We start from the raw sequence: 18,993 nt of genomic DNA on the forward strand, positions 1-18,993 counted from the left end.
TACAGGCAATTACATTTGTTGCAAAGCACAGGAGTTGCATTTGTTGTTTAGACAGAACAAGCAAAAGGGAGGATAAGTCTTTAGTTAATTTTGAGGTCACCCTGCCCTATGGCCTATGCAGCATGCATATCTACAGAAGCTGAACAAATGGTTGATTTGCCTTTTGAGTGAAAATTCCTCTTCAATAGCATATGCAAAGTTAGTAGTCAGATGGAGTTTTTAAAAATGTGTGGTACAATTGACAGATAACAAGCTAACATCTATAATACATAAAGACAATTGACAAGGGGGAAAACAGGAAAATAGAAGCAAAGGATGGGAATAAGTAAATTCATGAATAAGAAAATATATCCAAAAATGTTTAAACTTACTTACACTAAAATAACGTAAAGTAAGAATTAACTATCATTTTACCTGTCACACTGGCAAGAGTTAAAAAGAGCCAAAACTCCAATTGCTAGCGAGGATGCAGAGAAAATAGTATTCTCATTTATTGCGAGTGTCAGCATAAATTATTATAGCCCTTTGTGAGAGCAATCAGGTGCTATTTAAACTTTAAAGGTAACCATAATAAGCTAGAGAAACTGATATTAAAGTTCATAAAAAAATAAACATGCAAGAATTAAAAAAAAAAAACTGAAAGGGAAGAGCTGTGAGAAGAAACTAAACTACCAGATGTAACAAACTCTGAAGACTTCTGTGATTAAATAGGGCACTGACTCAGGAATAGGCAAACCAAATAATTGCTTACCCCATGTACAGGAATAAACTCCAAATGGATCAGCAATCCAAAAATGCAAAACCAAACTATTCAAGTACTGAAGAAAAGATGGATGAATTTCTAACTATGCCTCTAAATCCAGATACAATTTAAAATGACTGATATAACTCAAGTCTATAAAAATAAAAACAAAAACAAAAGCCACTAGAAACAATGTTGAAAGACAAATGACAAATCTAGCCCTGGTCAGAGATAAGGAAAATGAAAGTATTTATGGTAAGTTCCTCTGGATCAGGATTTTTCTACCTGAGCACTGCTGGAATTAAAATAACACATTTCCCTGGTGTAGCTTAAACTAATACACATATTTATCTACTCTCCATGCTGAAGTGTTTTAAAGTAAATTACAGATAGCATCACATGAGTAAATCCATAAACTCAAAGTATTTATAAATGTGATTTGGGGGGTATGAAGGATAAAAAGTGTTCTGAGAATTGATGAATGGACTCAAGACAGAGCCATCTAGCCTTGTGACAAGGGAGTCATTTTATGTGTCCTTTGAGACAGGAAGCACAGAAGATAAAACTGAGGATGCTGCCGGAGAGAAAGAACACAGACCCTAAGCTTTTCGGCAGAGATGCCAAGCTCAAATATGGAGCAGTTCTACTCCCTTCACTGGGCTTTAATGCAGAGCCAGAGCAATGGGACGTCTTTTTAAAACCCTAAGTGGCAGATGGGACATTATAGTAAAGTAACAACTCAAGAAGACAATGGCATTGATGAGCAACGAAGGGCATCTTTGACTCCAAGCAAACAATTTTGCTGGTAAGTGGTGACAACCGACCTCCGGCCCCCCTGCCATGTGTGCCCACCCTCGCTTACCACAGGGCAGGTTTTAAAACCTTAAGGAGGAATCTGAAACCACCACAAGATGGCAATTTGAACACAGAACTTGCAAACCCAACCCAACTTCTGCCATTTCGCAAAAGGTAAAGAAGTAGAGAAGTGGGTTTTAGGCTTAGCTCACTCAGTCACCACTGGAGGCACTAAGTAGAAGAGGACATTGCCTAAAGCATGAAATGACTTATACATTAGGCATTGCTTGTAATAGTGAAAGACTGGAAACAGCTTGCATATCCATCAAGAGGTGCTGCTTGAATAAATTAGGTTACATTCAATGATGGAGTTCTATACAGATATAGAAAAGAATAAGAAAAATCTCTATCTATTGATATCTCATGATCACCAGGATATATTACTAAATGAAAAAAAAAAAAAAAAAGTGTACTTCTCTTGGTACCCTTAACCTTCCATGCAGGTCCTTCACAATCTGATTTCAATTTGCCTTTTACCTCCATCTCCTACTGCTCCCCTGTACACACCCCATCTGACTGTTCTTGCTACCAAGTCCACCTAGACAATTTCCCTCTGTCTCTCCATAATCAAATACTAGGCAGGCTCAGCTCTATACAACTTCCTCAGTGATAGAAACGTTCTATATCCGTGCTGTCAAATATGGAAGCCGCTAGCCACGTCAGGTTATTGAGCACTTAAAATGTACCTAGTGCAACCGAGGAACTAAACATATAATTCACTTGTACTGCATTGTATTTAAATTTAAAGAGCCACATAGACAATCACTTCAAGACCAGTTTAAATACCATCTTCTGGACTCCTTCCCTGATCTCCTCAGTCCTCATCCCTAGCTCTCTTTCTGTCTGTCTGTCTGTCTGTCTCTCAATCTCTCTCTCTTGACACACACACACACACACACACACACACACACACACACACGCCATCTCTTCCCCCTCTGCACAGCCTTGGCCTGCATCTGTACCTGTCAGAAAGTATTTGTTACACTCCATATCACTGCTGCCTTATCTTCCTCAGTGGACTCCTATAAATTCTTTGAGACCTTCTATGTCTATCATGTTTCTGTTCTGTTTTTTCATTTATCCTGTTCTCTAGATTCTACAGATAAGTGAAATCATATGACATTTGTCTTTCTCTGTCTGATTTATTCCACTCAGCACAATACCCTCTAGGTCTATCCATGTTGTTGCAGATGGCAAAATTTCATTCTTTTTTTTATTGCTGGGTAATATTCCATTTTATCTATGTACCACCTCTTCTTTATCCATTCATTTATTGGTGGTCACCCAGGCCACCTCTATATCTCGGCAATTGTAAATAACACTGCAATGAACATATGGATACACATGTTCCTTTGAGAAGTGTTTTGGATTTCTTAGGAAAAATACACAAAAGTGGGGTTACTGGGTCTTTTGTCCTTTGTTGTAGCCTTTGTTTTAATGCCTATTTTGTCTGGTATAAGTATTGCTATCCCAGATTTTTGTTTGTTTCCATTTTCATAAAATATCTTTTTCCATCCCTTTACTTTCTAGTGTGTGTGTGTCTTTCGATCTGGAGTCTCTTATAGGCAGCATATGTAAGGGTTAGGCCTTCTCATTCATTCAGTCACCCTATCTTTTGATTGGAACATTTAATTCATTTACATTTAAAGTAATTATTCATAGGTATGTAGTTATTGCCAATTTATTATTTATATTTTTAATCTTTTTTATTATTATTCTTAAAGAAGTCCCTCTAATATTTCTTGTAATACGGATTTGGTGGTGATGAACCCCTTTAGCTTTTTCTTGTTTGGGAAGCTCTTTATCTGTCCTTCGATTCTAAATGATAGCTTTGCTGGGTAGAGTAATCTTTGTTCTATGTCCTTGCTTTTCATCACTTGAATATTTTATGCCAATCCCTTCTGGCCTGCAAAGTTTCTGTTAAAAAATCAGTCTTGGAGGCTGGGCAAAATGGCATAGATGATAGTGGTTTTGTTCATCTGGTCTTGCCACCACATCAAAGTTGTGATGGAAACACAGAGCAAACAGCAAGCAGAGTCACCTGGGGTCTCTGTGAACAGAAGCCCTATAGTTAGGGAGAGAAATAAGAAATTACCTTGCAATGGTAGAAGGTAGCAGGGGGCGAAGACACGAGGCTGCCCATCCTGAGTGGCTGAGTGGGACATAGGCCATGGCAATGTCATACGCCTCTTAAGGGGCCGTGTCTGTGACAAGACTTTCACAATGATGCACTCACTTGCTCTGAGCATCCGCATCCAGTAGGTTGCCCAGGGGGGCACCAGAGACTTACAGGGGGAAGATGAGTTGTGAGAGCGAGGGCTGAAGACGACACTTTTTCCCAGGCAGAAGTGCAGGCAGTATCCTTTGTTCCTCTGTTGAGCTCTCCCACCTCCCGGTGTGTGGGGCAGCACCACCATGGCTGAGACATCATCCAACTGGGTAACAGAGGTCGCTCTACCCAGAGAATTTCCTGAACCTCCGCCTCCCCCAACTCATTACCCCACCCAAGCCACATCCAGTTGTATTTTCTGTGAGTCTTGTGACACTTGCTGAGCAAGCTCCAAGACAGCTGCAGCTGACCTTGGTTTCTGGTATGGCTTCTTAAGGCATCTATGCACAGCATCTGTGGACTGCTTGCTGAATTTTAACAAGTGGCCCTGGAGGGGCACAGGCTCAGGCTACAATTGGACTGCTGCTGAACCTCTCTCAGGACTGTGCCACTGGATACCTACTACACAAAGCCACTGTAACAAGACTGGGAGACTTAGGAGCTTTGCTTAGTACATAGAAACAGACACTGAGAGGCAGCCAGAATGGGAAAACAAAGAAGCAGAAACCATATGAGAGAACAGAACAGAGATCCAGGAATAATGGAGTCAAGCGCTCTCACAGATGCGGAGTTCAAAACACTGGTAATAAAGATGCTCAATGAACTTAGGGGAAGTGTAGATGAATTAAGTGAGATCTTTAACAAAGAGATAAAAAACAAAAAAAAATGGAAATGGAAATTATAAAAGGGAACCAATCGACAGAGTAGATGAAGAAGAGGATAGAACCATCGATATAGAGGATGGGGAAGCCAAGGACACCAAATCAGAACAAAGGACACCAAATCAGAAAAAAGAAGCCAAGAATATAAGAATAATTGAAGAAGTCTTTGAGACAAAATTCAGTGTAAGGACATCTGTGTCATAGAGGTACCTAAAGGAGGAGAGAGAGAACAATAGTTGAAAAGCTATTTGAAGAAATAATGATGGAAAATTTTCCGAATCTGGTGAAGGAAATAGACATACAACCCCAGGAAGCTCAGAGAATCTCAAGAAAGAGGAACCCAAAGAGGTCCACACCAAGGCCTGTCCCTTGTATGGGTTGTGTGTGCCCTTCTGTTGTAATTGAGCCTTGGCTGCTCTTTGCATGTCAATGAGGGGAACTGATACACAGGCTGATTTGTTATGAGAACTGGGTGTGAATATAGTGGAGGAGCTGTTGTGCAGGGGTTGGCCCTACAGAGAAAGATTTGCTTTAGCAGGATTCTGGTGTCTGCTCAATCTGCCCTCTGGGTTTGTCATTCTTGGATGAGGCCCTGGGTAGTACTCTGGCCAGTGAATGTATCAACCCTGGGGCCTCCTGGGAGGTGCTCTGCCTCAGGCCAAGTTTAGCCACTGCCTGTGCCCTTCCTGGGGCCATCTGGCATTAGCCACTAAGCAATCTACAGATGGCCACCACCTACACTGGGCTTATAGGTGCCTTGAAAGGCTAAGCTGTGAACAGAGGCTGCCTGCTGCTAGTACCAGCCTTGGGGACTTCTCAGCTAGAAGTACAAGGCACACCAAGACCTAGATGCTGCTTGTTTTGGGTTTGTGAATCTTTGAGAAATTTTAGAGAAGTCTGCAGCATGAACCAAGACAGGCAATTTGTATGGAAAAGCCACTGGAAGCAACTTGGGTGGGCCTACAAGTTGGGTGGCTTGGGGCCTCCGGGAATCATCAAAACAGGGCTAACAATGTTAGCCAGGTTGATGGAGACTCAGATATGGTGGTGGCCTGCATCTGCATGCTGGAAGCAAGTAGGACTCAACAGAGGAATGATGGATTCTACCAGCACTTCTGCCTTGGAGAAAGCTGCCCTTTCATCCCTCGCCTGGAAGCTGGACAATTCAGTTTCTCCTTATATGTTCTTGGCTCCTTTCTAGATGTTGCCACAGGACTGGAGCTCAGAGCATGAGAGTCTGTCAGTAAGTAAGTCTGTGTGTGAATCCTTTAAGAGGAATTCCTAGGACTCCAGCAACCCTGCATCTCAGTAAGCCACAATATCTGCTGCTTTTCAGAGCCAGAGTTGTGAGGACTTCTCTTCCCAGCACTGGAACCCTGGGCTGGGGAGCTAGGTGTGGGGCTGGGACTCCCTTGCTCCTCTGGGGGAACCTTTGCCACTGAAATATCCCTTCCAGTTTTTATCTGCCACATGCAGGTGTGGGACCAACTGGTTTTGTGTCTCCACCCCTCCTACCAGGCTCAAGGTGGCTTCTTCTCTATATCCTTAGTTGTAGGACTTCTATTCAGCTAGACTTTGGGTGGTTCTCAATTATGTGCAATTTCATCATGTGTAGACTCATATAGTCAGCACCAGTTAAGATACAGAACAGCTCCAGCACCACAAATTTGCTCTATGCTGCCCTTTACAACCACATACACTTTCCCCCACCCCACCCCTGTTTCTAACCCATGGCAACTGTTCTTAATCTGTGCCTTATTAAGTACTCTGTTCTTAATCTCCATAATTTTGTCACCGCATATGTTATCTAAATAAATCATATGGTGTGTACCTTTGTGCATTGGCGTTTTTCACTCAGCATAATTCTTCTGAGATCAATCCAAATTATTGTATCTCTAGTTTATTGTTGTGCAGTTTTCCAAGGCCTATATGTACCACAGTTTGTTTAACCATTCATTCATTGAAGGAAATCTGGATTGTTTACAGATCTGGGCTATTATGAATAAAGCTGCAATGATCACTTTTGCACATTTTTTGTGTGTGAACATAGTTTTCATTAATCATTAATCTGTTTCATTTTTTAAAGAAACTGCTAAACACTTTTCCAGAGTAGCTATACCATTTTACATTCCCCAAAAGCAAAGCTTTTAAAATGAGAACCCATTTGAAAATAAATTCAAATCTTGTTAAAAATCAGGAACTTTATTAAAATAAATTTGCTTTAGACTAAAATCACCTCTGGCCTCCCCAAGAGATTCTGCTGCTGCCTAACTGACCGGAAAATCCACTTGGGGACAGTTGATTGGGTTCATTATCACCTAAATCTTGATCACATCAGAAATAACTGAAGTGAATGTGAAGTTCTCAGTAGTCATCTCTTCATGTAACCTCTAGATAACTGATAAAAAAATGTGGTCAGGTCAGTGAGTTCTGGTCTGATTGTAGTCATTAGGGATATCTTAGGAAAAGTAATAAAGATATTTTTTATGGTAAAATATTAAGCACTGTTGAATTTTAAAAAGTGTAAACCTATCACAGAAGGACAAATACATGATTCCACTCAGATGAGATATCTAAAATAGTCAGACTCTTAGAAACAGAGCATAATAGTAATTGCTAGGGGCTGAGGGAAGAAGAAAATGGGAAGATGCTGTTTAATGGGTATAAAGTTTCAGTCAGGCATGATGAATAAGTTCTAGAAATCCGCTGTACAACAGTGTGCCTACAGTCCTCAATATCGTATTGTTAAGAGGGTAGATCCTATCTTGTATTTTTACTACAATTAAGTAAGTAAATAAGTAAGTAAGTAAGTAAGTAAATAAATAAATAAATAAATGTCAAATTCTTTAAAACTGCCTTGATTAAAATCATGAATACAAGCCTCTAACAGCAACTCTCCAAGAGCCTGAGAATCTTTGACCTCTGATATTAGACTGTGGGAAGGGAAAGCACTAACCTAGCCACTGCCTTCTCTTATACAGGTAAGAATAAAGGGCTGGAGAATATTACAAAGTCAGATATCTGGAAGGATCAACAACATAAACAGTGGTCAGTTGGGGGTAAAAGTCCTTCTTGGAAAATGATACATACTTTGTATATTATTATAAATTTAAATATTTTATTTGCAAAGAGCTCTCTTTATGAAAATTTTAATGAGTAAATGTTTTGTAGTTTTTAACTTTGACACTGTGTAATACAGTAAATATCCAGCCATGATGTATGCATGGAGTCCAAAATATTTAATCAAATAAATTACATAAAATATGAGGTGGTAGTATTGTTGCAAAATAAGAAAAAATATTATTTTTCAGCCAGCATGTGCTGTCCCATAAGGCACAAAAGTCAAGATAATAGGATGTTATCACATTTGATCAAACTGTGGTCTGTGAGTTTCGGATGATCATCACAAGGCAGTTCCTTCTTAACCTCCCCCACAAGAAGAAAAGAACTCCCCATCGATCTCTTCCTACCCCCTGAGAATGGAAGCTAGACAAGGAATGAAAGCAATCTAATTCCATCCCAGTCCCTCTTATCTCATGGAATGTCACCTCTGGGCTTTACTTGGTTGTTGTAGGAAATTGTGTTTATTCATTGCATGTTTGTTACAGGAAATTGAATTTTCTAATATTTAATGCTCTCTCTGTGACTTCATCAAACTCTTCAAAGTTAACTTGAACAGTTAAAAATAAAAACTGTTCATATCTTCTTGGAGTTACAAAAAAAATGCACCAGATTTCTTTCATGTACCAATTTTAAAATGTGGAAAAATAGTGATTATAGCAGAAATGTTTTTAAAACACAATTCAGAGTTTAATAGCATATCACATATTCAATTGTTCTTACAACAAAAGAGTCATCCATTAGATATGCTTATTAATGATAGGGTGGGCTATAAGTTGATTTTACATCCATGAACCTCAGGTCATAATCATAGTAATTGCTATCAGGTATAGAACATTTATTCTATAGCAGGTGCTTTATGTACATTATCACAGATATTCATAAACACTCAGAAAGTTAAGTAATAGTCCCAAATTCCAAAGAGCCTGTATAGCTAGGAAGGAGCAAGGAACAGAACCAACATCTCAGCTGTCCTGCTAACTTAATATTTCCCAGCCCAGTGTTTTGTGAAACACTTTTGGGAGTTATTACCAGTTGAGTCTCAAAACTGAGTTCCATATCCAAAATTTAGGTATCTTGGTATATTATTTCCTCTATCAAGAGTTTGCCATTTACATCAGCATATTAGACTTTCAGAGAAACCCTACATTAAAGAAAAGTGTTTAATTCTATATCACTTAGTTGTCCCTAAATGTTTAGATTTAGAACAGTTTTTTCCCCCAAGGAATGCCTAGTCACATCCTCAAAACTTACTGTAAGCAATATTGAGTAGAACTTTTCCCATTGCTCTGACTACTGAGGCCTACAGCTAAGGGACAAGGGGCATTAAGTGTTTTACAGAGAATTGCCATCACTGGGACACCATCCCAGTCAAATCCTGGCCTTCCCATCTCGTCAAACCCCAACCTCCACCCAAAAAGACTGGGGAGAGGAAATAAAATGAGAGTCACAAGAGTGGAATGTTGTTGGCTTAGAGCAATGCAAGGTGGCTTTCTCTTCCCTATTTGTGAAGTGTCCTTCACCATCAGCCCAGACAAATGAAGAGGTGCTCTAAGAGAAACTCTTCTGAAGATGTGGATGTCTGAGCTGCACACAGAGGCCATTGAAATAGTTAGTGATTGCAGAGAAGCAGAGAAAACTCATTGTCAGGGTTCTCCAGAGAAACAGAATCAATACAGTGTGTATGTGTGTGTACATAAAATGTAGGTGAGCTTCATTCAATCAGCTGAAGGCCTTAAGGATAAATACGTGCACACACGACTTATTTTATGATTTTTTTTATTGATTTCAATTTTTAGAGCAGCTTTAGGTTCACAGCAAAATTGGGCAGACTGCACAGAGATTTCCCATGTACTCCCTGCCTCCACCCATGTGCAGATTCCCCCAGAGTGCTACATTTGCCGGGGGAGGACAAGGGACACATCAACAGCCAAAGTTTATAGTTTACTTTAGTGTTTACTCTGGTGTTGCACATTCTGTGGATTTAAATAAATGTATAATGACTGTATCCACCATCATTAGACTATCTTCAGCATCCTAAAAATTCTTTGTGCTTTGCCTATTCATCACACAGACACATGCAGGTGTACACACACATACACATGCACACACACACACACACACATACACACCCTGGCAGTCACTGATCTTTTCACTGTCTCCATATTTTCCCTTTTACAGAGGTCATATGGTTGGGGTCATAAAGTATGAAGCCTTTACTGATTGGCTTCTTTCACTTAGTAATATACAATTAAGTTTCTCCATGTCTTTTCATGGCTTGATAGCTCATTTTTGAGAGAGAGAGTAAGAGAGAGAGAGAGAGAGAGAGAGAGAGAGAGAGAGAGAGAGAGAGAGAGAGAGAGAGAGAAAGGAGGAGAGGGGAGGGGAGGGGAGGGGAGGAGAGGAGAAATTTATTTTAAGGAATTGGCTCATGTGATTGTGGGAGGTGGCAAGTCTAAAATCTGCAGGGGCAGCTGTCAGGCTGGAAATCCTGGCAGAAGTCAATGCTGCAGTCTTGAGTCCAAAGGCAGTCTGGAAGCAGAATTCCCTTCTCTTCAGGGGATCTCCGTCTTTTCTCTTAAGACTTTCAACTGACTGAATGAGGCACATCCACATTATGGAAGTAATCAAAGACTACTGATCAAAATGTTAATCACATCTAAAAAATACCTTCACCAAAACTAATATAACATAATATTGAATGTCAACTGTAATTGGAAAAATTTTTAAAAAGATAATAGTAGAAAGAAAGAAAGAAAGAAAGAAAGAAAGAAAGAAAGAAAGAAAGAAAGAAAGAGAAGGAAGGAAAAGAAAGAAAAAAACACCTTCATAGAAATATCTAGACTTGTGTTTGACCAAACAACTGGATACCACAACCTAGCCAAGGTGACATAGAAAATTAAACATCACAACCCCCAAGAGAAAATCAGCAATCAGTTAGAAAAAGACTTGGAACTTGTCTCCCTTTCAGTTAGTTTCCCTGACACATTAGAGAAACTGGGGTATAGAAAAGAGGGGAGTCCCCGCAGTAGATCACAAGTCCCCTCCGTCACTGCTGGTGGGAGAGGGAAAGAAGCAAAAGCACAGAGGAAGCTCCATCTACAACCACAGCTCTAAGCCATAAGCCTGGTCAGTGCTGGGGGAAGACAAGAGATCAAGTTTAGACTGGAATTCAATTACTGAAAGTTACCGGGAAATGATAGAATTTTCCAAGGATGTCTCAAAAAGAGAAACCAACAAAAAGCAAATGAAGGAAAGCATTTTTTATTTGACACCACTGCAATGACACTAATTAATAAAAACGGTGTATTTGGTTTAGGAGACTCTGTGTTATGTTCTATACCTCTTTGTGTTGAGACAGATAAACTGGTAATCTAGTGTTTGAGAGACCCCCGAGTTAGAACACACTAACTTTGATTCCTTTCTGTCATCATTACCATAAAAAAGGCAGGTGAACAGATAAAATGTTTCCTTTTTTTTAATGGAAATGCTAATGTCAGACTTTGGAGAAACATGGCAGAGTGAAAGACATCCCTAGCCTTCTCCCCTTGAAACAGCAATAAGCTGAACATCTAAAACTCAACAACAACAACAACAACAACAACAACAACAACAACAACAAAAAACACCTAAACTGCACACCAGTACATCTGAGCATGGGATCGGCACATAAGAGCTACCACAGCAGAATATATTTTCATTAATGCCCAGGCACAGAAATAGTCCATTAAACACCATGAACAACCAAGGTGACAAGGCATCTCAGAAAGAAAGAGAAAAGTCTCCAGAAAATAAACTTACAGACATAGAAATATACAACTTAAGTGACAGAGAATTCAGGTACTTCTGAAAAAACTCAGTGAGTTCTGAAATGAGTCATATCAACGATTTCAGGAGTTGAAAAAACAGCTAGATGAGCAGAACAAGGAGATTGAAACCCTCAAAAAGAACAGAATAGCTCTTCTGGAGATAAAAAACACACACACACACACTGCAAGCGTTGAAAAATGAAATAGCAAGCTTAGGAAATAGAGTCAACCAAATGGAGGACAGGATCAGTGATATCGAAGACAGAATCTAGAAATAAATCAAAAGAAAGAAGAGGGAAACCAAAGAATAAAAAATAATGAAAGAGAGATACAAGAACTAGCTGATACCATCAGGTGAGGAAACATAAGAATAATGTGCATTATCAAAGGCAAGTAAAAGGAACAGGGACTAGAAAGCATTTTCAGACAAATAGTTGATGAGAATTTCCCAAAGCTAAGGAATGAGCTAGAGCTGGGAATTTAAGAAAACAGAACACCCAATTATCTCAATCCAAAAAGGCCTTCAGCAAGACACATTATATTAAAATGATCAAAAATCAATGACAAAGACAAAATTCTCAGGGCAGTCAGGGAGAAGAAAACAGTAACTTATAAAAGATAACTCATTAGATTATCCTTGGACTTCTCGGCACAGACCTTACAAGCCAGAAAGAAGTGAAATCAAATATTCAAACTATTAAGTAAAAGGAACTACCAGCCTAGAATAATGTATCCAGTTAAGCTCTCCTTTAGATATGAAGGAGAAATTAAGATCTTTCCAGACATACAAAAATTGAGGGAATTCTCGACTACGGGGCTGGCACTACAGGAAAAACTGAAAGGTATCAGCTCACCTAAAACAAAATTATAGAAAAAAAATACATAATTAGGAGTAAGGTGACTATTAGGCAAATAGAAGCAGAGAAGTGCAACCCTTACTAAGAGCAGGGCATTATAAGCTTAAATAATAAGAAGAGAATTGCTATAGCAAGATAGTAATGAACGTTCAATAATCATAGGGACAAACTTAAACAATAATGACTGAAAAGGGGAAGATTCAATTATCTAAATTCTCAAAGGGGAATGGAGATAAGGCATGCACAGAAGAAAATGTATGACTGTATATATATATAGCTATCCTTTACATATTCATAATGGTAACCACACATCGAAGATTCATAACTGAAGTATGTAACATAAAACAAGAACCAGAGGGAAAACTCACATGAGCCAACCAAAATAAAGAAAACAAAAACACAAAGACAAGGAAACAATAGAAACACTGAGCTACCAGAAAGCAAAAGATGAAATGGCTATAAGAAGACCTTGTATTTCAATAATCACCCTAAATGTAAATGGACTGAACTCACCAATAAAAAGGCACAGAATTGCAAATTGGATCAAAAAACAAAACCCAACCATATGCTGCCTCCAGGAGACACATCTCAGCTCCAAAGACAAATATAGACTCAAAGTGAAATGGTGGAAGATGATAGTCCAAGCAAATGGCATTCAGAGAAAAGTGGGAGTAGCGGTACTAATATCAGATGGAATAGACTTCAAAATAAAAAAGTAAAGAAAGATACTGAGGGACACTTGATAATGATAAAAGGAATCAGGCACCAAGAAGACATAACACTTATTAATATCTATGTTCCCAAGCTGAAATATGTAAAGCAATTACTAACAGAACTAAAGGAAGAAACAGACCAAAACACCTAAATACCCCACTGTCAGACATGGACAGATGATCCAAACAGAAAATCAATAAGAAAATAACATTCTTAAGTGACACATTAGACAAACTGGACATAATTGACATTCACAGAGCCTTCCATCCCTCAAACAACTGCTTATACATTCTTCTCTAGTGCACATGGAACATTCTCAAGGAGTGACCACATACTGGGACACAGGAATAGCCTCGAGAAATATAAGAGGGTTGAGAACATATCAACCATATTCTCTGATCATAATGCTTTGAAACTAGAGAAAGAAATCAGGAAGAACCACAGACACATGGGGATTAAACAACATGCTACTGAAGAATAACTGGATAACAGAAGAAATAAAAAGAGAGATCAAGAGATTCATAGAAACAAATGATAATGATAGTACAACATATCAGAACTTTTTGGACATGGCAAAAGTGGTCATAAGAGGAAAGTTCATATCATTACAGGCCTACCTCTAAAATCAAGAATGAGCCCAAATAAACAACCTAACTCTTCATCTTAAGAAACTAAAAAGAAAGAATGAATGAAGCCTAAAGTCGACAGAAGGAAAGAAATCATCAAAATTAGAGCAGAAATAAATGAAATTGAAAACAAATAAATGACAGAAAAAATAAACACAACAAAGAGCTGGTTCTTTGAGAAGGTTAATAAAATTCACAAATGCCTAGCTAGACTCACTAAAGAAAAAAGAGAAAGGACACAAATAAACAAAATCAGGGACGAAAGAGGGGAAATTACGACTGACATCACAGAAATACAAAGGGTCATACAAAAATACTATGAAAAAGTATATATCACCAACTTTAATAACCTAGAAGAAATGAACCAGTACTTAGAAAAATACAATCTTCCTAGAACTGGAAAATCTAAATACACCAATCAGCACTATGGTAATTGAAAAACGATCATCAAAAACCTACCAAAAAGTAAAAATCCAGGACCAGATGGCTTCACCAGTGAATTCCACCGAACATTCAAAGATTTAATATCTATTCTCCTCAAACTCTTCCAAAAAATCAAAGAGGAGGCAATACTTCCCAACTCATTTTACGAGGCCAAACCCTGGTAAAGATAACACAAAAAAGAAAACTACAGACCAATATCTCTCATAAACACAGATGCAAAAATCCTAAACAAGATACTAGGGAATCAAATACAGCAACATATTTAAAAGATTATACTCCATGATCAAGTGGACTTCATCCCAAAGGCACAGGGATGGTTCAACATACACAAATCAATTAATGTGATACACCACATAAACAAATTAAAAATAAGAATCACATGATCATATTAATAGATGTAGAAAAAGCCTTTGACAGGATACAGCATCCATTTATGATCAAAACACTTACCAAAATCAGTATAGAAGGAAAGTACTTTAACATAACATAATAAAGACCATCTATGACAAACCCTCAGCCAACATTACACTTAATGGTGAAAACCTAAAAGCCTTCCAAGATCAGGAACAAGGCAAGCCTGTCCACTATCCCCACTGTTATTCAATATAACATTGGAGGTCCCGGCAAGTGCAATCAGACAAGAGAAAGATATAAAAGGCATCCAAACAGGAAACAAAGAAATCAAACTGTCACATTTGCGGCTGATGTGATACTCTATATAGAAAACCCTGAAGACTCCACAAGAACACTACTAGAAATAATAATCAAATACGGTAAAGTTTCTGGATAAAAAAAGTCAATGTTCAAAAATCCATAGCATTCCAAATACTCTAATAATTGGTGTCAGAAAAAGAAGTGGAAAAAATAATTCTTTTTGCAATTGTGACAAAAAATAAATAAAATACCTATGAATAAATTTAATGAAACATGTGAAGGACCTATATAATAAAAACTACAAGACCCTATTAAAAGAAATCAAAAAGATACAAAAAAATGGAAAGATATTCTGTGTTGTTGGATTGGAAGAACCAATAGAGTTAAAATGACCCTATTACCTAAAACATTGTATAGATTTAATGCAATCCCCAATAAAACTCCCTCAGCATTTTTTAATAAAGAAATAGAATTTAAAAATCATCAGATTTGTATAGAAGCACAAAAGACCCTGAACTGCCAAAGCCACCTTCAGAAAAAAGAATGAGGCTGGAGGCATCACTCTGCCTACTTCAAATTATACTACAAAGCCATAGTAATCAAAACAGCATGGTATTAGCAGAAAAACATACACACAGACCAGTGACACGGAATCGAGAGTCCAGAAGTAAACCTACATTTATGTGGGCAAATAATTTTCGACAAAGAAGCCAAAAACATACAGTGGAGAAAGGAAAGCCTTTCCTTTCCTTTAGTGGTGCTAGGAAAACTGGAAAGCCACTTGCAAAAGAATGAAACTAGACTGTTGTCTATCACCACATACCAACATTAACTGAAAATGGATTAAGGACCTGAATATAAGACTTGAAACAGTAAAATGCATGGAAGAAAACATAGGTACTAAACTCAAGGAGCTTGGACTTAAAGAGGATTTTATGAATTTGACCTTAAAAGCAAGGAAAGTAAAAGCTAAAATAAATGAATGGGACTACATCACACTAAAAAGCTTCTGCTCAGCAAAAGAATCATCAACACGACAAAGAGACAACCATCCAGATGGGAAAATATATTTACAAGCAATGCCTTTGATAAGGGCCTAATATCCAAAATACACAAAGAACTCATACAACTCAATAACAACAAGAACAACAACAACAAACAACAAATGATTCAATAAAAAATGGGCAGAGGATCTGAACAGAAAACCCATAACTGAAAAAGATACTTGCGCACCAATTCATAGCAGCATTATTCACAGTGGCCAGGACAAGGAAGCAACCAAAGTGTTCTGCGATAGATGATTGGCTAAAGAAGCTGTGGTACATATATACAATAGAATATTACTCAGCCTTAAGAAGAGATGAAATACTGCCATTTATGACAACATGGATAGACCTCAAGATAATCATGCTAAGCAATATAGACAAACAGAAAAAGTTGAAAATCACATGATATCACTTATATGTGGGATATAAACCTAAAAGCAACAAATGCACAGGACAAAGTGACTCATGGACATGGGCTATAGACTAGTGGTTACATAGAGTGGGGGGGGGAGGGAGGGAGGGGGTAGACAGGGTAAAGGGGGTCAAATATGTGGTGACAGAAAGAAATCTAACTATGGGAGGTGAACACACAGTGTAAATATATATTCCTTACTGTTAAAGGGTATAGCTGAGTCTTATTGGATTTCATTAACCAATGTTACCATAAAAAAAATTAATTAAAAAAATACTAATGTCAAAAATTTAAAAATTTTTAAAAATGGAAATGCAAGTAATAAATTTTTCTTCCAACAGCATTGGCCTCTCTATGTCATCTCATCACTCAGCCTGCTTTATAAATTAAGACTCAGGCGCAGATAACAAAGGGAGTCATTAATTGGAAGTGAACTCACTTTCTCAGATATCAGGCTTAAGGTAAAATATCTTTGAAGAACCTGTACAGAGAGATGATGATAGCTGGGAGCTTTCATGTCATACCAGACATTAAATCTAAGAACCTGGGACCAGAAAAGATAACTTTGTGTGATGCCATGTACTTTAGCTCACTCTAAAACCCTATTCCGCATAAATTTCTGAAATACCCAAATTTCAAAGGAAAACAGTAGAGTATTACAAAGATACATTCCAAGAAAGGGAATTAGAATTTATATTAGAATTTATATCCAGCCCTTATTATCCAATTGTTCATTTCTTTGGGGCTATAAAATTTAAAAGGGAAGAATAACCAAGTAACATTTTAAAGAGGAAATTGGGATGATAATGAAGACATTTAAAATCTCCCACTCTGTCCTTGTTTCAACCAGCAGCTCAGTTGAGATTTATTGAATACTTACTGTAAAAGGCATAGAATTAAACTTATTTGAAGGAAAGAGCAAGGTGAGCCCAGCAAGACTTAGATCTGCTGTCAGGAATTTATTCTAAGCAGTACTGAATAAAAGGCCACGTATGTTCATCTTACCACTGTGTCTCTGGCACCGACAACTAGTAACTAGCCTGATTTAGGTGCTAGAAAATGTTTGTTCAATGACTACATAAATACGCAAATCCATGTCAAATGTGTTGCCCATTTTGCAAAGAAGGTATGCTTAACCTAACAATGCAGACATGTGTTGCCTCTTTTTCTAATAGTCAACAAGCCACGCTTTCCTTTTGCAGTGCTGAACACCTACAATGTTCCAGGCTAGGTACAGGGATAAAACAGCAAGGGAATGGGAGAAATCCATCTCTCATCTCACCAACTTGTCCTTAGACAGACGATAAAAAGGTAAGCAGGTAATTGCAGGGCAAGAGGATAAAAGCTAGCGCAGGAGAAGCATAGCGTACTGGGAGAGCAAACAGTAAGGTCACCATGCCAGGTTTATTTGGGACAACACTGTACCCTCCCTATCTTCCTCTGGAGCCAGTGTGGGGAGGAGACTAGTTATGGCCACACCCTGCAGCATTATGCGGGCAAAGAAAGGCTGCCCGAAGGGGCCTGACGCCATTTGTGATGTGTGCCCAGTCTCCTTTAATTTGTAAAGGAGACTGAGTGATGACATGGAGAGGTGAATGACATTAGAGGAAAGGTTTATTACTTGCAGTTCCCAAGAGGAGAGGGCATGCCATGCCATGCAGAGCCACACCGGGAAGCACCAGGTTTGGTCAGGATGCAGAAGCAGAAGCAGGGAGAGCACATAGCTCACAGCCTTTACTGTGTTTTCTGCAAGGAAGGCAAGCTTAGAATTGGATAGTTTGGATAATTCTAGCAGGCTTTGGGGCAGAGGTGCTGTCTGTAATTATGTGACCTGGCCATGGGGCGATTTAGGGCAGGGGAACTGATTTGGTGTGTGAGAGTGAGATAAGGAAGTGGTTCAGAGTGTGGGTTCTGGATCACAGGGAAGATAAAAACAAACAACTTTGGCTGTTAGTTTGGTCCTGTGATTAATTGATGCCAATTAGACAAATACAGAATCTAAAACTCTTTGCAAGCAGTGTGGAGATGATGGCTGAAACAGTCAGCCTGGACCATGAAGTGATCCATGCTAGGATGGAAGTGGAGGAAGGAGCCTGGGTCGCCCAATGACTGCAAAGCTGCTAAACTGTCCTGGACCATCTAGCTCCACATTAATTTAATACAAGAGAGAAACTGAATTTCTATCCTGCTGAGATCTGTTATGAGTAGCCACAAATTATCCTAACAGATGCAGACATCTGACTTAAATAGTGTAAATTAAAGAAGACTTTCCTGAGGAGGTGACATTAGAGGTGAGGCCTTGGCAGACAAATCGAAGACGTGGAGAAGAGTTCCGGTTGGAGGGACCAACAGGAGTGAAGAAAGGCCGAGGATGAGAAGTGTGCCTCATGCAGCACTGAAGGAAGCATGTGTGGTTAGAGCCTACAGTGCAGCTGCCTAGGAGGAGTCAGGTAGGGTGGGAGGAGGCAGAGTGTTGATGAGCCATGATACTAGGGGACAGCAGGAGCTGAGTCATAAAGACCTTGTGTGCCCTTGTGTGGTTTGGCTTTAACAACTCTAGGAGGCCATCAAAGGGTTTCCAGCCAGGGTGTGACCAAACCAAATTTGCCTGATCTTTCTGGCTGTTGTGTGGAGAATGGGTCAGAGGGGAAAAACTAGAGGAATGCAGGGAGATCGGGAGGAGGATGCTCAGAGTGCCCGACTCATCCTGGTTGACCAATTAG

This window comes from Rousettus aegyptiacus, unplaced genomic scaffold (genome assembly GCF_014176215.1).
Source record: "Rousettus aegyptiacus isolate mRouAeg1 unplaced genomic scaffold, mRouAeg1.p scaffold_m13_p_15, whole genome shotgun sequence".
NCBI classification, from domain to species: Eukaryota; Metazoa; Chordata; class Mammalia; order Chiroptera; family Pteropodidae; genus Rousettus; species Rousettus aegyptiacus.